The 17,440-nt window shown below is 41.6% G+C and overlaps 1 protein-coding gene across 1 annotated transcript in view; it reads right to left on the bottom strand.

Annotated features, from left to right (window-relative positions):
* The window catches only part of LOC138953908 (signal recognition particle subunit SRP54), a 74,264-nt gene extending 66,454 nt beyond the window's left edge, over nucleotides 1-7,810 (bottom strand). Inside the window, exon 1 of the mRNA XM_070325890.1 lies at nucleotides 7,644-7,810. The gene's annotated coding sequence lies outside the window, so the exon portion shown is untranslated. The remainder of the gene's footprint in view (nucleotides 1-7,643) is intronic.
* Nucleotides 7,811-17,440: the final 9,630 nt, after the last annotated feature.

Here is a 17,440-nt window from a genome sequence, read left to right as displayed (position 1 = left end):
ATGAGGGCGTGACAGTGCCGCCTCAACTTTCACGAAAAGCCGGATATGACGTCATCAAAGACATTTATCAAAAAAATGAAAAAAATGTATGGGGATATCATACCCAGGAACTCTCATGTCAAATTTCATAAAGATCGGTCCAGTAGTTTGGTCTGAATCGCTCTACACGCACGCACGCACACACACACACATACACACACACACACATACACCACGACCCTCGTCTCGATTCCCCCTCTATGTTAAAACATTTAGTCATAACTTAACTAAATGTAAAAATAGTATATGAGATGCCATGTTGGAAAAGTTTTCTGGAAAATTTACTCTAAATAAGATCTAAGTCCCAGGCACAATCGTTTTGCTGTAGTTTAGACCCCCTTCAATGATAAACTGTAAAATGCTCAGTAACGTTTGATGTGTATTAAATCACTGTAACTTGAATGGGTACACGGTTGCCTTATCCAAAGTCTTATGCGCCCGAGTTCTGATTCTGTTCCTCGACTTATCTGGCTGACAGTTTTCTATAGGCGAAACCCATCAGAATTTAGGTACTCAAATATGTCATTGGGGATATGCTAAAAGCTTCCTTAGCTATCAAGGGAGAAAACAAGAGTGCATGGATAATTTACAATCTGCAAAGATTACCCAAAGGCCTAAAAACAAAAAATAGGTGTGGTTACGGTAACCCGACCTACCCTATTTTTAGGGGCCGACCCTATAACTTTTTTTTAACATTTGTCAAAAAAAGAAAGAAAAAAAAACCGAGGTTTTTTTTGGCTATGTTACCTTAACCACACCTTTTTTTTTTGGCCTAACACAGCGTTTAAAATGTGAATATTGGATCGTTCAATCATTGATTTTTAAGGTATTCCTGGTGTAGGATGACATCATTACAAACTGCCAACCAAACTGTGCAGCTCTTGGGGCGATTTGAGACATGTCAGTCTGTTTGGGTTGGGGATCCGTTTAGCAACAAATGTTAACCTACAAGGACAAATTAAGGCAGACGAACCCTCTAAGTAGTGAATGCACTCCGATCATCATCACCTTAATTGTGGCAAAACGAATGGAATCGGTCAGACTGTAATTGTGTGCGCAAGCGTTTGGGTGGGTGTGCATGCGCCTTTGGATGTGTGTGTGTGTGTGTGTTGTTCGTTTTTGGAAATCGAATATCCTATATTGGCAAACCCATTTACTGATAGCGGAGAGACTGGCATTAACCATCTTAGACTGACCGGCGCCAGTGTTGCTACCGGTTTTTCACGTGTATAGTCAGATTTCCACCCGCTGCACGTGCATTTCAATCAGCACTGATCACTCACTGTCTCTTAATATCTTTCGCATGGGTCTATTATTTTCTGTGCTGGTCACATGGTCTGTTCTATTAATTAGCATCTACTGCTACAATATAATATGAATAATTATACAATACATCGGTCGGAACTTCATTCATTGACTGAACTTGAACGGGAGATGTTAGGCCGATAAAGTTAAGGCTTCGGATATAGTTAATGTGCACTGTTAAAAAATAAATATAAGAAAAAAAGGTCTGCGGCTTTCGTTTTTCCCTTCCTCTGTTTCTTTGTTAATTTCTCCAGTTTCTCTCGTCTTCTGTTCAAAATGTTTCGACAGGGGAGGGGCGACATGAAGTAGTGTGTGTGTGTGTGTGTGTGTAATCAGCGCAAGTACAAATAAGACAAACTATAGTGTTTGGGTCTGCTCATAGAATTGTCCAAATCAGTTTGTGACATATACTATAATACCAATAGAATGCTAGCTTTAAACGAAGAAAGTCATATTTTTTTTTAGACGCACGACTGACATTTCTAGCCGGCGCTCCAAAAGTCCTTTGCGGATATTCGGCAACATAAAGCCCAAGAATCATACTGAATCATGCACCCCCAGTTTGAGACATCCCTTTTAAGTCTTTGCTTTCTCAGATACGTTGTTCATAACGCCTATAATTTTACCTCCATTGTAAAACTCCCTCCATTAGATATTTAAAACCTTATTTTCTCAGAATGTGCACTATGGTCTTAAAAGAAGACATGTCATCGTATTTTTATAGCTGAGCGATTACACTGATGGTGTATTTCACAACACAATGAGAGAAAATTTATTTATTTATTTATTAAGGAGATTTCTATAGCGGATAACTGAAAGCGCTATTACATTTATCAAATCATTTTGTGTCTGGTTTCTTCTTTTGTTGTTCTCCCTTTTCAAACTTTTGTTTCTTATTCTTTCTTTCCTTTTTACATTTAGTCAAGTTTTGACTAAATGTTTTAACATAGAGGGGGGGGGGGGATCGAGACGAGGGTCGTGGTGTATGTCTGTGTGTGTGTGTGTGTGTGTGTGTGTGTGTGTGTGTGTGTGTGTGTAGAGCGATTCAGAGTAAACTACTGGACCGATCTTTATGAAATTTTTCATGAGAGTTCCTGGGTATGATCCCCAGATGTCGTTTTCATTTTTTCCATAAATGTCTTTGATGACGTCATATCCGGCATTTTGTAAAAGTTGAGGCGGCACTGTCACACCCTCATTTTTCAATCAAATTGATTGAAATTTTGGCCAAGCAATCTTCGACGAAGGCCGGACTTTGGTATTGCATTTTAGTTTGGAGGCTTAAAAATTAATTAATGTAATTGTAATTAAAATTAATATTTTATAAAACGATCCAAAATTACGTTTATCGTATTCTTCATCATTTTCTGATTCCAAAAACATATAAATATGTTATATTCGGATTAAAAACAAGCTCTGAAAATTAAAAATTATGATTAAAATTAAATTTCCGAAATCGATTTGAAAACAATTTCATCTTATTCCTTGTCCATTCCTGATTCCAATAACATATAGATATGATATGTTTGGATTAAAAACACGTTCAGAGAGTTAAAAAGAGTAGAGATATAGAAAAGCGTGCTATCATCCTCAGCGGAACCGCTACCGCGCTTTTCTGGATTGTTAATTTCACTGCCTTTGCCACGAGCGGTGGACAGACAATGCTACGATTGTACGGTCTTGCGGAAAAAATGCAATGCGTTCAGTTTCATTCTGTGAGTTCGACTGAGCTTGACTAAATGTTGTATTTTCGCCTTACGCGACTTGTTTTTTTTTTTCTCCAAAGGAACTCAGTCACCTTATTGTGAATGCGAAATGATAGAATAAATTGCTTACTTTATGTCGCATATGCTTGCCTTTCAAACCCGGAGGTTAAGGTAAAATGACATGCAAACAGGCGGTTTTTTGCCCAAGTCTAACAGCAACAGACCGGCACGGTTGGCCTAGTGGTAAGGCGTCTGCCCCGTGATCGGGAGGTCGTGGGTTCGAACCCCGGCTGGGTCATACCTAAGACTTTAAAATTGGCAATCTAGTGGCTGCTCCGCCTGGCGTCTGGCATTATGGGGTTAGTGCTAGGACTGGTTGGTCCGGTGTCAGAATAATGTGACTGGGTGAGACATGAAGCCTGTGCTGCGACTTATGTCTTGTGTGTGGCGCACGTTATATGTCAAAGCAGCACCGCCCTGATATGGCCTTTCGTGGTCGGCTGGGCGTTAAGCAAACAAACAAACAAAAACAGCAACAGACACAGAGTGCAGACGGCCTGTTAGTACTCTCATCCGCCGTTTTAGCTTGATTTCATTTTGACAATAACTGCATACCATATAGAACGGCTGATGGGGTCGAAGCTTTACACCTTGCCGGCCGGCTTCAGAGCCAGCGAGATCACTTACAAAGATACCATCCTTCATGTGTAAATTACCTTGTAAACCCCTAAAGATGTGTCCAGTTTTTTTTTACATAGGATAAGAGCAGCATTTCACTTTGACACATACCAAACATCTAGCATTGCTGAATTTTGTGCAGAATTTGATTTTTTTTTTAAATATATTTTTTTTGCTAAAAATAATGTTGCACCTTGAGATAGGTGTCAGTAACGAAATGTAGACAGCAAAAAAAGAAAAAAGAAAAACTGAATCAACTAAAAAATCACCAAGGCTGTACTGTGTGTGTGTGTGTGTGTGTGTGTATGTGTGTGTGTGTGTGTGTGTGTGTGTGTGTGTGTGTGTGTGTGTGTGTGGCTATGCGCCCATAAGCGAAAGGATGCTGCTATCCCATGAACAGATTTGTAGTGATTTACAAGAGGGATTTCACAGGTAGGAAGGTAAGATATATCTTAAAACTGTGTGGTGACTGGTACAAACTCGATCCTATCAAACATGCTCCGGCAGTGCGTTGTAGGCTGGCAGATATATTAGCAGTGTAAAACGGTTGGAAGGATCAAGTGAGAAAAATGACACGTAATTCGAAACTACCGTGGAACAAAGCAGCCAACAGTGACAAGGCTTGAAGCTACCACATGAAGGCATGTTTGTCCAAAACAAGACAGGATCAAACTTCACACAGTGGAATACCCCATGCGACACAACGCGGGAATTAAGGCATTTCTCGCTTCCTTTCTGCTAGAGAATCGGGGGGATGCTGTTAGCCTATTTTCCTCCCGTGAAACTGTTCATCCTCGGATCTGGACGTCTCGAGTGACGATAGAATTCGCGCCGAGATGATTTATAAAATGACAGTCACTTAGTACGTTTAAGGAAAACGGGTTGACAATTGTTAAGGAGCCTTTATCCGTGTGATTTGAACAGGTCTTCTTTCTCTGTTGCGTTTGTGGTCTGCAAATCCCACATGCACTTTTTTTTTGCAAGAGCGTGCGTTTACGTGTATAGCCGTCCCCCCCCCCCCCCCCCCATTCAAATAGTCATGCTCCTTATTCGGGGAAATATTGTAGCGCACACACAAACAATTAGTAGCAAGAACTTAGCCTGATGGAATTTTCGGCCGCTTGCTCAGTGGTGAACCACAAACGAATGAATGATTATATTATTTTGTCTGTGCACTTAAAAGATCGTTGGGTCGGTATATTTGTGATTATAACGTATTGTTGTGTCAATAACAAACGTTCCAACAACTTACCTTCCTTGTTTTTGGATTCTGAATTTTGGAACGTTGGCAGTCTCTTTGTTTTTGGATTAATTCTATCTTTAAAGAGTTTCAAAATAGCCGCAACGTACTTTTTACCTCTATACCTTCGGTGCAATTCTCCGATCCGCGATGCAACGACGTTAATGTTTACTTTGATTTTCTATTCAAATCCAACAGCATAGTGGAGTGATTGCAAGGCGAGTTTCTAGCACAAACTAAAAATAATAACGAAATCTCAAAGAATGTCTATGACATGTCCCCTAATATGGACCACATTCAACAACAAAAGAAGGGGCCCAAGGACTGTTATGCCGGGGTGGAAGTAGAGATAAGCGCCTACTTCCCAAGAAATGCTCCATATGGCTTCGTGTCTCCAAACACCTCTGACAGTCAAATCCAGCTCCTGGCCTTCACGTGGCGGGCCCTGTCTTCGACTAACAGGAGAAGGGATGCAGGCGGGTCCCTGGCGCCTTAAAACCAGCTGCTTCGGTCAGATGGGGCTCGTCAACCTTGGATGGTCGCTCATCTAGGAGAAGGACAACTCCGAAGGAAAACTTCGACAACAAACCCAGCAAGGCAGCTACTCTGGGGGAGGAGGCAACCCTGAGTAAGAACCTCAACCACCGAAGACGGAAGACAGCAGCCAACTTGGCATGGGGAGAAAATCGGCTGTCTACGCTTCCACGATAATATGGCCGTACAATTAACAACAAAAGAAGAAAAGAAAAGATTAACTCGGGCTGGTTTCAGTCATTCACTAAGAAGCTTGATGAAAATGAGCTACAGGACTATAGCTCTCGAGATTTAATTTTTTTTATAGGGCCAAACAGTCTTCTTTACGTGAAAGTTGATAATTTCCATTATTTTCTCTCTGTTTTTAGTTTCCCATCGAGCTTCAAATTAGGTTCTCGTCGAACCGAAACATAAAACTCTGAAGCATATTTGAATAAGTTTGACTTACATACTAACTGAGTTGTATCATCTTATTTTGAAGATATAGGTGGCTTTTTACAGGGATTTTTGAAGGCCTCTTCACTTGTCCATAGTAGGCGCCCAGGCTCCTATTTTGGACCAATTATGCATTTTTCTGTTTTTAAGTTTTGCTGGATGCTATATCAAAGCTAATTCGCACCAATTGGGCTTAAAGGTTTACAAAAGCGAGAACAACTATCAAACACAAAATGAAACCTCTTCGCAACATAACAAGCTAGTTATCAGCATGAAGCAAAAAGTGAACCATACTTTGGCAACCTTCCCCTTCTTGGTCAGTTACTTGACTTAGTAGGAATTAGTTTAGTATATAGTGATTTAGTTTGTATGGGAATGGGTATTGCCATACCACTGACTTGATTGCTAGTTGTCGGTATGAAACAACAAGTCGCGTAAGGCGAAATTACTACATTTAGTCAAGCTGTGGAACTCACAGAATGAAATTGAACGTAGTCCGCCGCTAGTGCAAAAGGCAGTGAAAGTGACGAGCCTGTTTGGCGCGGTAGCGGTTGCGCTGTGCTTCATAGCACGCTTTACTGTAGCTCTCTTCGTTTTAACTTTCTGAGCGTGTTTTTAATCCAAACATATCATATCTATATGTTTTTGGAATCAGGAACCGACAAGGAATAAGATGAAAGTGTTTTTAAATTGATTTCGAACATTTAATTTTGATCATAATTTTTAATTTTTTTAATTTTCAGAGCTTGTTTTTAATCCAAATATAACATATCTATATGTTTTGGAATAAAAAAATGATATGACGTCATCAAAGACATTTATCGAAAACAAGAAAAAAACGTCCGGGGATATCATACCCAGGAACTCTCATGTCAAATTTCATAAAGATCGGTCCAGTAGTTTACTCTGAATCGCTCTACACACACACACGCACACACACACACACACATACACACATACACACATACACACATACACACATACACACATACACACATACACCATGACCCTCGTCTCGATTCCCCCTCTATGTTAAAACATTTAGTCAAAACTTGACTAAATGTAAAAAGTGAACCATGTTAGGGAAACCTTCCCCTTCTTGGTCAGTTACCTGACTTAGTAGGAACTAGTTTAGTATATAGTGATCATATTAGTTTGTGTGGGAATGGAGATTGCCGAGTACCACTGACTTGATAGTATGTGTATGTCACGTGCCTGAGTATATATTTGTTACGTTCCTGGAAAGCAAACAAACAAACAAACAAACAAACAAACAAAACGTGACAAACAAACAATGAATTTTCCCTATCTTTTAGTAGCACCATCAGCACCCACAATCATCACTGAGATTGCAGAGCGATGGCAGCGCCACGTGATCTTTGGCTCGTCGTGTGCATTGCCAGGAACGAGGCTCTAATCGTCCCCGAGGAGTCAGAGGGAAGATCCGGCGCCGCACGCGCAGGTCACGTGTCGTGACGTCGTTCACCAGCGCGTGCAAATCACGCGCCACGCCGACGCTCTTGAGCGCGAGCTTTTTGGGAAGATGATTGCAATGTTTGGAAATTGGATACCCAAGAATAGAAGAAACGATCTGAGAGCGCGTGTGCTTTGTATTGTTGAAAACGTCCGCTGTTGACAGTAGCTAGCACTTAACCTAAGGTGAAAGATCATCTGTAAGGAAATAATAACTGTTGCTGCTGACTGACCACGCGGAGTTGGAGGACGCTGACTGAGGTGGTGTCTTCCCGGCTCCGAGGACAGTGTAGAACAGTGTAGGACAGGTGTGCTGGAGACTCGTATGCAGGCAGAACTCACATGATGACAACGGGTAGACAGATGTGTTTGACTCAGCCAATTGTCGTTTTCAACATGCATCTGACACTTGCCGATCTGAAGAAAGAAGGAAGAAAAAATGTAGTAATTAAAAAAGAAAAAAGAAAAAACAAAGATGCATACCTCATGATGACAAAAACTTGCTAAAGTAGAACCATCAATTTCCTAACAAATCCAACGAGTTCTGTCTGCAACCCGGCAACGTATGACGAGGAAGAATCGGGATTCCATAGCTGAACAGTCAGACCGTTTCTGCTATGCACATTCATGAAATTAATGAAACTATCATAGTTAGCATGTTCTAGTGAACCATTGCAGGTGCATCCCAACAGCGAATGTCGCACACATTAAACATTTCTTTGTGGATGGAAACAGTAAGCTTTAACATCAACCAATATTGCTGAAGTGGTGGATGGCTTTCAGTTTTTGAGAGTGTGAATTTTATTTCATATCTTTACTAAAATGAAACGAAACTTCGAGGGGAGTCCTTGATTAGAGACTGTGTTATGTCCTGCACATCGTGTCAAATAAGTTCTCTATTTTTCTGAAAAATCGAGTCCAAAATATGCAGTGTGTACATGTATGTGCAAGGATACACGAGAAAGCTGTCAACCAACACGTATCAATTTTGAATAACACACACAACTATCATCTTTCGTCTTTTTTAATCAGAAGTTTTAGTTCACACGCGTGGTTGTTTTTCTCACAGACTGAACTATAAATCAAACGTGACTTCATTATATGCTATAGGTGAGACCTAGTGATGGCGATCACTGTTTTGTACCGCTCATTGCTTTTGTTCAGACATAACGGGCACATGGCTCTTACTGTTGTTTCGTTGAACAACACAGTCAGATCATATATAGAAATAGCAATGAATTAGTTAAAAAAAATACCTTCCTTTCCGTGTAAGCCATGCATAATATAAGCCATAATAATGATAATAATAATGGAACATTTATATAGCGCTTCCCCACAGCTCGACGCGCTTTACAAGTTCAATTAAAAAAACACCACACGATATATATATATACAATTTATACAATTTGCATTAATAATGTCTCAAATAAAAATGGACAATACTCATCACAGATTCTGATAAACAAAGAGATGGTAAGCGCTCTGAATTCATACGACATGTGCAATTAGGTAAGTGAAAGTTATGCGGAATAAATTTTCTGGCATCTGAGAGAATATCAAGCTTTGAAATGAACAAGCGACTTTCATCCTCAAATGTTTGATAATCACAGATTCGTCAAGGTTTTAAGATCGGGATAAGATCGATCGTCCTTTCACTCGAAGACACACCAAAAATGAACATGAACTCGGCTATGTGTCAGTGTCGTGTGGGGACGTTTTGTGGAATAAAGACTTCATAAGTGAGCCGGTGTAACACGACATTTTTACTCCACGAAAAATTTACTCCAGAGTAAAAATGTCGTACGAAATTCTTACTCCGAGTACACCTTTTGTACGAGAAAAGAACTTCCCAAGGCACGAAAAAATTACTTCCTCCACGAAATTTGTACTCCCCATTTTTTGTACTTCCAGTAAAAATCTCGTACGCGAAGATGGGATGCGGGCGAAGGGATAATGCCAATATGTGATCTCGCGCAAACGAATGTCGCGCTACCCTCCCTCCTCCCCTTCCACAGGGGACAAGGGAGTAAAAAGTTCGTACACCTGGCATGGGAAGTTAAATTGCTCGTGTTAGGGTGAAGTAATTTTTTTTGTTATTTATTCGTCAGGGGAGTAACATTTTTGTACGAAATGCTTACTCGGAACTCACCTGTCGTGGGGAGTAATTTTTTCGTGTAATGGGGGAGCAATAAATTAAATCACCAAAAGAATAGATGCTTTCACCAAAAGAATTGCTTAGTTAGCAAAAGATATTCCAACCAAAAATCGGATGCTTCCACCCACAAAATAGATGCTTCTACCAAAAAAAGAAATGAGACTTGCAAAAGAATTCTCAAGAAAAAAACGAATTATTTCAAAAACAAAATAGCTACTGTCAGCAAAAAATATAAAGTTTAGTGTACTTTCAGAGACAAAATAGTGTCACTCCATATCATAATCATAATGATAAAATCAGTGTACAGAGCAGTCAAGATCACTGTGTTCACTGCCTGATAAGCGCTGGTCTCGACAGCTTTGGGCGCCCGCGCTTTCGCTTCTGGCCGATTGGGATGGTCTTGGCCTGGGCAGGGGGGTTGGTCACCTCCAGACGAATCTCCATGCCCATGGAATGATGACACACGTAGCACTTGAGGAACTCCGGACAGTTGCAGAAAAACTGATTGTTTTCGTCGATCGTAATCTTCCACACCGACCTCCGACATGTGGCATACTCCTCGAAGTCAGCCCAGGACGATGATTCAACCTTTTCTTCGGTCTCTCGGATGGCAGTCTTGAGCTCCTTTTCCAGGGTTGAAGATCCCACGAAGATCGTGTTCCCAGTCTTCAGCGACTCAGCTGGTGACGTTGCCCACTGAAACGCTGTTGTCCACATTTTCAGTGTGCGATGTGGTGCTTCGGCAATCTCGGTGTGCCTTCAAACTCCATTTTCAACTGACAGAATCTGTGTCCTTGCTTGATTCAGCTGAATTTGTGATCACAAATCACCTCTGCTTATGCGAAATCAGTGAGTCAAAACAATGACCACCACTCACACTGTGTTTCACTGTGTTGGAGAATGACTATTCATTTCTTTTGTTGAAACTATATTTTCTTTTGCCTGAAGTAGTCAATCTCTTGCCTGATTATATTTTCTTTTGCCTGAGTATATTTGCTTTTGCCAGTTTATTTTATTTTTTGTTCAGACAGCAATTCTTTTGGCGGATCAAATTTTTTGGGGGTACTTTAATTCTTTGTCACTCAAGCCATCTTTTCTTTTGGTGAAAGCATCTATTTTTTTTGTAGAACCATCTCTTCTTTTGGTTCATTAAACGGGTGCCGTACTTTTTTCGTAAAGGGAGTAACATTTTCGTACGAAATTTTTACTCCGGAGTAAAAAAATCTCGTGGGAGTAATTTTCTCGTGTTACACCGGGCTGCAGAATTTTGGTATGTCCGAGTAGGATTGTTCTTTCTAACCCTTGTGAAAAGCCAGGGCAGAGTTGAGGTGGTGAACACGCCTTTTTGTTTGTTTGTTTGTTTGTTTGCTTAACGCCCAGCCGACCACGAAGGGCCATATCAGGGCGGTGCTGCTTTGACATTTAACGTGCGCCACACACAAGACAAGTCGCAGCACATGCTTCGTGTCTCACCCAGTCACATTATTCTGACACCGGACCAACCAGTCCTAGCACTAACCCCATAATGCCAGACGCCAGGCGGAGCAGCCACTAGATTGCCAATTTTAAAGTCTTAGGTATGACCCGGCCGGGGTTCGAACCCACGACCTCCCGATCACGGGGCGGACGCCTTGCCACTAGGCCAACCGTGCCGGTGGTAAACACGCCTGCTTACACTGGGAAAAATAAATCTTCAATCGACGAAGTGCCACTAAACACCAACAGAGGCATGTGTACTTTATAGACGTAGACCTTTCTAAAATTAAACCTGAGATGGAAAAAAACACACACGTTTCCGCGGCCTTTGAAAAACGATGAATGCTTTCTTCAAAAGTAAGGAATAAGAAAAGCCAAACTATCTAATGTGTACGGTTATACGATCGCAGACAGGCTGCTCGACTGAAATATCAAACTAAAGTTCTCAGACCTTTTCCAGAAGAACAAAAACATCCGTGGAGGAGGTGTGAACAACTTTTTCTGAACCCAAAACGGCGAATATCAACAATATTAATAAATAAATAAATACATATAATAACAACAACACATATAAACAACAACAACAACAACAACGATCGGGAGGTCGTGGGTTCAAACCCCGGCCGGGTCATACCTAAGACTTTAAAATTGGCAATCTAGTGGCTGCTCCGCCTGGCGTCAGGCATTATGGGGTTAGTGCTAGGACTGGTTGGTCCGGTGTCAGAATAATGTGACTGGGTGAGACACTGATGAAGCCTGTGCTGCGACTTCTGTCTTGTGTGTGGCGCACGTTATAATTATGTCAAAGCAGCACCGCCCTGATACGGCCCTTCGTGGTCGGCTGGGCGTTAAGCAAACAAACAAACAAAAGCAACAACAACAACAACAACAACAACAACAACAACAACAACAACAACAACAACAACAACAACAACAACAACAACAACAACAAATACATGTACAAGCAGCAAACAACCAACACAGAAAAAAAGTAGCAAGAAAGCTACCGATAACGATGTGCGTATCACATTACAGTCAGTCAGGATCGACTACTCCTAGAAACCCTCGCAGGCAAGGTGTGCTTCCTAGTTCCAGACATCGACAGGTAAAGCCAGGTATCCTACTCAAAACACCCCTCGTCTTCTTTCCGTTTCCCCTTGGGGGCTCTCGGCTCTTCGCCATTTGTCAATCACTACCCCTGTGTCGTCACTTCCGTTCCGGAAATGTGCCTTGTGTCTCGGCATCATCCCCTGAATGGCGAACCGGAACCACTTACTGCGATCTCTGTGTGTTTTAACTAGACGGCGGAGTAGCAGGTGGGCGGACTGACACGAGCGGTAAAAAGCTTGTACGTCGAATGAGGTGGATACAAGTAGACTGTTCAAAGACAACCCAGAATATGTTTTTATATTTACCTGATGGTTTTTAACCGGCCATGCTAGCTACTTCGCAATGACCGCACGGTTAAGCTATAGGAAAAAGGAAAAAAGAAAGAAAAACCAATATGAAGGAAACAATGCGAATTACCGGCGGCGAAAAGCAGAGAAAATTGCACGGAGGTGATTTGTGTTTTGAGACACCCGAGACGACGCCATTTGACGTACAAAGACAGCGCCGCCTAGCGTCGTCTTTCCACAGGAAGCAGCGGAAGTAGCACTGCTTTTTACCCGCGCTGGTGGCAGTCGTACCTTCTGCTTTCGGCGACATTAGGGTTGGGTGCATTAGCAAGACAGGCCCTAGATGCTGGAGCAAAAAGCTAATAAGACTGCGAAGTGAAAAAAATAAGTAAGTACACAAACTTTGTTGAAAGTCGCGTTTGAAAGAACCAGGAAGCCATCGTATTGATTCTGCCTCAAATAACGAATCTAATCACAAACATATTTTTTTTCTAAGATGGGGAATTGTCTTGATAAAATATTTTAGTCTTCCAGTTTCAATGTTTATCCGTTTCGTCGGCACATGGTTTATATTTTTGTCAACAAGATCTTGACTGTTGATTATTCTTACAATTAAAACGTTTAATGAGCAGCACATGCCTGTTGCTTTGCTGTGATGGTGTCTTTTACCTGACGTCCATTTATTTCTCCAAAGGAATAATAAAGTTGTCTTACATCAACTGGGTACATACATGTACACTCTAAATAGTTAGGGAGCCAACGTACACGTAGACTGTCTGCTTCCACAAGTGTTTACTTTGTACTGGATCATCCTGGAACATGGTGGCCGACAAAGGATGGAAAGTTCAAAATGATATATGACCAAACGATTAAATGTTGGAATAGGGTAATTCTCCAGAGCTGTGTACCAGTGGAAACCATGCATGTTTCGACGGTGATATTTCTTGACTTGGCTGAGACATTTTAATAATATAAATTTATTTCATTAATAAATACTGGTTCCATATATATAAATATCCTTGGCCTGCAGAAAAAGAATTTGAAATACTTGCACATTTTGTTCGTCTACTTTTAGTAAATTACAAGAATTTCACAGTGAATCACCTTCGTAACATGGAAACCAAAGATTGTGACATGGACTTGAATACTTTAACAATTAAAAAAAAATGTACTCCATGTTTTGAGGTGCAGGTCTGTATCATTATCGTAACTGGAGTATTACTGAAAAAAATAAAGAGAATACATTCTAGTTGCCATTTAATATACGTTATAATCATGTAAAGTACTGAAAATTCATGTCACAAAATGATAAACAGCTCTGAAGAAGAACCCACAGGGCGGGGATGTAGCTCAGTCGGTAGCGCGCTGGATTTGTATCCAGTTGGCCGCTGTCAGCGTGAGTTCGTCCCCACGTTCGGCGAGAGATTTATTTCTCAGAGTCAACTTTGTGTGCAGACTCTCCTCGGTGTCCGAACACCCCCGTGTGTACACGCAAGCACAAGACCAAGTGCGCACGAAAAAGATCCTGTAATCCATGTCAGAGTTCGGTGGGTTATAGAAACACGAAAATACCCAGCATGCTTCTTCCGAAAACGGCGTATGGTTGCCTAAATGGCGGGGTAAAAAAACGGTCATACACGTAAAATTCCACTCGTGAAAAAAACACGAGTGTACGTGGGAGTTTCAGAACGCAGAAGAAGAAGAAGAAGAAGAAGAAGAATCCACACAATGCGGCGTTTATTCTAACCGCTCATTTGCCAAGCCTTCAAACTTTTACCAGGAAAAGAACAAGCTCTGCAAAATCAAAATATTTGGAGAAGGGGTATCATTTTCAGTTTATATTGTTTATTTGAAAAAGTAGATTAAAATACTGTTTACAAAGAGTCTGGTTGCTCAAACGCAATTCTATACGTAGATGCGGTGGGATGCCAGATCCGGTGGTCTGCTACATCAATGACAATGCAAACTAATTAGTTCTATCGTGAACCGAAGATTTTTTTAAAGGTTCAGGCTATTTGCTTCCGCTGAGAAGGTTAAATGGTCCCACAATCAAGAAGGGGGGCGCTTAAACGGGGGCAGTGGAAGCGTGAAATTTCCCTAAAACGTAAAGAGCATACACGCTCTCCAAAGAAAAAGGGCGGCTATCATTATTTTTTGATAGACCGCCACTTTGAACAAACACCAAACCTCTTTTACCCCCAGTCAATTCTCTGCGGCAGAATATGACAATTGTCCCCCTCCCCTTTGTAAATAAGCTCCGGCGAGGGGATGATATTCTTTTCCCACTCTTCTCTCTCAATTTTACGGTAGATATGACAATGTGAGCGTTTCACGGGCCGAGAGAGAAAAGATGTGTTGATTTAAAGGCACAGTCCTTCCAGCAGAAAAAGTTCTGCTCAGTACTGATCTCAGATCTGCCCGTACTTTTACACGGGATCCTGTACAGAGTGGTATTTTTTTCAATTAAAAACTTTCGCAGATTGGCTTCGGCGGCCTTTCAAAAAATAGTCTCTGCACAGAAAGCAACCAGATTGCTCATTTTTGCTATTGAGTCTTAGTGGGTGGATGATGGTAAAGCAACCAGATTGCTCATTTTTGCTATTGAGTCTTAGTGGGTGGATGATGGTAAAGCAACCAGATTGCTCATTTTTGCTATTGAGTCTTAGTGGGTGGATGATGGTAAAGCAACCAGATTGCTCATTTTTGCTATTGAGTCTTAGTGGGTGGATGATGGTAAAGCAACCAGATTGCTCATTTTTGCTATTGAGTCTTAGTGGGTGGATGATGGTAAAGCAACCAGATTGCTCATTTTTGCTATTTGTCCAAATGGAGGGATAGTCCTATTCCATGTAAAAAAACCACACACACACCCAACACGGGTCATGCCTGAGATGGTGAACCAAACCGTTTCCATGGAAAGGACTGGGCCTTTAAATAAAAGAAAAAACCGGGGAGTTGGGAACAACTTTTCAATGGGTGGGAACAACTTTTCAATGGCCCTGTATTGTGCGGGCTCACGCTCGGGGCAAATCAGGGCCGCGTTTCACAGAAAGTGACAAATTCCCCGTCCTCTCACCCTTCACTGGACACAAGGGACAGAACTGCGGACACGGGACGGGAGTACTACAGAATGGTTGTGGTGGTGGTGTGGACGATAGAGGTGAATGATGCATGGTGGTTTGTTTCTTCAACGGGTGGGGTGTTTCAAGGCTGGTAAAATGAAAATATAGTTCTTGCTGAGCCTTTCAGAGAGTTGATAACATCCTATACGAAGCAAACACACGAACGAAGGGACGAACGCACGCAGACACGCAGACACGCACGCACGCCCGCACACCCGCACACCCACACACACACACACACACACGCGCGCGAACGAAAGAACGAGCGAACGAACGAACGAACGAAAGAACGAACGAACACACAATCACACAAACAGCCGATGTGTCAGACAGAAAGGCTGAAAAAGGGAGACATCCCATAAAGTCTGTTGCAGCATTTCTTGTCGAACGTTGTCATTTGTTGTCTTTATCGCCGTCCTCTTTGTTGTTGTAGTTGTCGTTGATGAAATACCACTTTTTTTTGTTCTTTTACACACCGCTTCTGCTTCATCAGTCCAGACGATAACAGGCGTGTGTCTCACCAAAGGCAGTTTCAAGCTTGACGGAAAAGGGATTGGACTGTTCAGCAGTGCCACGGATTGTGCATTTACCGTTCTAAGAACAGAGTTAGGTCGCCGATTATCCAGAGGTGTTACAATTTCAAAAGCACGACGTAGAAAATTTTATTCAGGCAAGAAATCAACCGTAGATTTAATCTGACAAATCACGAAGAACGTTAAAAAACAAACAAACACCAAAAACCCCTGCACGTGCACAATTTTACAAGGCAAGACAAGAGAAGCCAAACCAAGCCCAAGCAAGATAAGACAAAACAAGACAAGACAAGACAAAACAAGACAAGACAAGACAAGATAAGATAAGATAAGACAAGACAAATCTTATTTACTGTCCCTACATTGAAGGCCTATATAGTAGCTCATCCATTACTGATCAGGAGCATTGGATGATGATAACTAAACACATTTATACAAGTAACACCAAAACCATAGGTTTGTTGTTTAAAACAGATTTGTAAAATGTTGAACTAAAACAATCTTTCATCTCTTTCAAAGCCTTGAAGTAAAGTTGTTTTTTCTCTCTATCTCACCAGCAGAACCATGAAACCAAGAATGTGTTCGCCGATCCCTTTACTAGATATGGTGTGGGGCATTTTCCTATCTCTCTGTAATAACATGGCACCAAGCATTTTCCTATCTCTCTGTAATAACATGGCACCAAGCATTTTCCTATCTCTCTGTAATAACATGGCACCAAGCATTTTCCTATCTCTCTGTAATAACATGGCACCAAGCATTTTCCTATCTCTCTGTAATAACATGGCACCAAGCATTTTCCTATCTCTCTGTAATAACATGGCACCAAGCATTTTCCTATCTCTCTGTAATAACATGGCACCAAGCATTTTCCTATCTCTCTGTAATAACATGGCACCAAGCATTTTCCTATCTCTCTGTAATAACATGGCACCAAGCATTTTCCTATCTCTCTGTAATAACATGGCACCAAGCATTTTCCTATCTCTCTGTAATAACATGGCACCAAGCATTTTCCCACCGCGCTGTGCAATAAGCATGATGTCATGTCATGTAGCACCTGTTGTTGTCGCCGAAAAAGCTTTGAGTCGCAACATCAAGTTTGTGACAGCCGTCACTCTAAAAGACATCATTTCTGTCATACCGCACTGCTACCGATAAACATCGCCAGAGAGAGAGAGAGAGAGAGAGAGAGAGAGAGAGAGGGCGGGGCTAATTCTGCCAGGGTCTCTAGGGGGCGGGGCTTCACGCACGCGCTGCCAGACCAAGAGATTTGGGCGTGGCTGAGGCTTGGAAGCGACCAATGGAAAGGGGTGGAGACTGAAGAATGGCGGACGATAAGTGTGT

Source organism: Littorina saxatilis, linkage group LG17 (assembly GCF_037325665.1).
Source record: "Littorina saxatilis isolate snail1 linkage group LG17, US_GU_Lsax_2.0, whole genome shotgun sequence".
Classification (NCBI taxonomy): domain Eukaryota; kingdom Metazoa; phylum Mollusca; class Gastropoda; order Littorinimorpha; family Littorinidae; genus Littorina; species Littorina saxatilis.
The sequence above is the reverse complement of the archived record's forward strand: the minus strand, read 5'-3'. Positions and strand labels throughout refer to the sequence as shown.